This window comes from Antechinus flavipes, chromosome 4 (genome assembly GCF_016432865.1).
Source record: "Antechinus flavipes isolate AdamAnt ecotype Samford, QLD, Australia chromosome 4, AdamAnt_v2, whole genome shotgun sequence".
In the NCBI taxonomy this organism is placed as follows: domain Eukaryota; kingdom Metazoa; phylum Chordata; class Mammalia; order Dasyuromorphia; family Dasyuridae; genus Antechinus; species Antechinus flavipes.
Genome location: NC_067401.1, coordinates 213,576,371 through 213,578,563, shown reverse-complemented (window position 1 = coordinate 213,578,563; position 2,193 = coordinate 213,576,371). Strand labels below are relative to the sequence as shown.

At 30.8% G+C, this 2,193-nt stretch overlaps 1 non-coding gene across 1 annotated transcript; it reads right to left on the bottom strand.

Moving 5' to 3' along the window:
- Positions 1–985: 985 nt before the first annotated feature.
- LOC127563547 (U6 spliceosomal RNA) lies at positions 986–1,092 on the bottom strand. Its single transcript, XR_007954001.1, has one exon. It is a non-coding gene; the product is annotated as a U6 spliceosomal RNA (small nuclear RNA).
- Between the last annotated feature and the right edge of the window lie 1,101 nt (positions 1,093–2,193).

The window sequence follows — 2,193 nt, the reverse complement described above, 5'->3', positions numbered from 1 at the left end:
TTATAGACATGCTTATCTCTCTCTCTCTCTCTCTCTCTCTTTCTCGCTCTCTCTCTTGCTCTCTCTCTCTCTCTCTCTCTCTCTCTCTCTCTTTTTCTCTTTTTCCCTCTCTCTCCCTCTTTCTCTGTTATCTTCTACCTGTATTTGACTCTGACACTTTACCTCTGTTTATAATCCAAGATTATATATACATTCTTATATATATACACATACATGTACACACACACACATATGTTCTTAGAAGTCCTCCATATCCTCTTCCTTTTTTTATTCTATTGCTTTTACTTGGTATTCTTATTGTCTTCTCATCTCATACTCTTACAAAATGAGTAGTTAACTCTTTAACTTATACTCTCTTCTTCATAGAAGTTGCCACTTTTCATCTGCCTTTTGATTTTTCTCTTTCTTTTTCCCTTTTTCTTTCATATTACTCATCATTAATTAAAATGCCCTCTCTTTATTCTATTTTCATTTTTCCTTACATCATTTTTTTCTTTGTCTTTTCTTCCTTCCCTGTATTGACCCACAATATAATGGTATAACCTTTAGAAACAGCCAATTTGCTAACTATATATTTAATTTTGTTTTATTTATTTACATATATATATTTTTTTAACGTGAGCCCTGGGAAAGATCTCAGTGTGTCTACTTCTCTTTTGTTACTTCTCATTCTTTGTCAGACATTACTACCTCTACTTTTTTTTTTTTTCTAGTGGTCTACTCCCAAGGACTGTTATTGTATTTGTGTATATCTCCTATTTCCTATACTTACCAACTCTTCTACCTTACTTCTACCCATTAACTTGCCTTGCTATAACTTAGCCTCCCCACTGTGCTCCTCCCTCATAAGCTCTTCGTTATCTTCTTGCCCCAATTTTTCCCTTTCTCTTTATCCCATTCCTCTTAATTTTTCACAGCCTTCAATATCCAACCTCATACTATTTCCTCACATGTTCCTCCTTTTTTTCTTCTTCTCTCTCTCTTTTTTTAATTGGAATGCTTTACGAATTTGCATGTCATTCTTGCACAGGGGCCATGCTAATCTTCTCTGTATCATTCCAATTTTAGTATATGTGTTGCAGAAGCAAGCACCTGTTCCTCTTTTTAAAATAGATTTTGGATGGTTCTATAACCTTCTACTGTATGTGTATGTGTGTGTGGTTTATATTTGTGTGTGTGATATGTGTGTGTGCATTGTTCCCTCTTTATTACATTTCCCATGTAGTAGATTTTTAGAACTACCAGCCCTCTTCAGTCATCTAATTCCTCTATGTTATTTCTTGCTCTTGTATCTCATTCTTATAAAATAATTACTATTTTTTTTTACCTTTTACTAGAATGTTTAGCTTTTTGGAGTCACATCATAACCAGCTTTACCCTTATCTTTCTTTTGGATTATTCAATTATTGATGTCAAATATGTTTGACATTTCCATGTATAAAACATAACAATTTATTGAGTCCCTTGAAATTAGCCTTGGATATTGGCCTTTATATTTTAAATTTTCTATTGAATTCAGGTTTGTTTGCATTGTACTCATGAAAAATCTGTCAGTTCACTGAATGTCCATTTTTTAAACATTCAATATTATATTCAAATTTTTATTGAATATAATATTTTGGGCACAACCCTAATTCTTTTAATTATTGATATATAGTATTCCAGGATTTAGGATCTTTTATTTTAGCTACTAAATAATTCTGTGCAATTCTAATTGTAGTTCCAGCATATATGAATTTTGTTATTGTTATTTGTAAATTTTTCTCTTTGATTTGGGATTTAGAAATGTAACAATGATAAAATATATAGAGATATTTTCCTTCTAGGATCAAGAGATCCTAGACATAGTGATTGGTGGATTTTGTTTTTTATTTCTACTTTCCCCTCGTGCTTTATCATTTCAGGACAATTTTCTTTAATTATTTCTTGTACTTTTGTTTCAAAGTTCTTTTTTGGTCATAGCATTCAGGTGGTACAATTATTCTTATGTTTTCTTTTCTTGATCTGCTCTTCAGATCTATTTTTAGATTTAGATTCAGATCATAAATATATGATATTTATATTACACACACACATATATATTATATGTACACATATTCACATATATGTACATACATACATTTTCACATATACATATATGCTTATATAAATATACCTACATATGTACATGCCCATATATACTCACACACATAT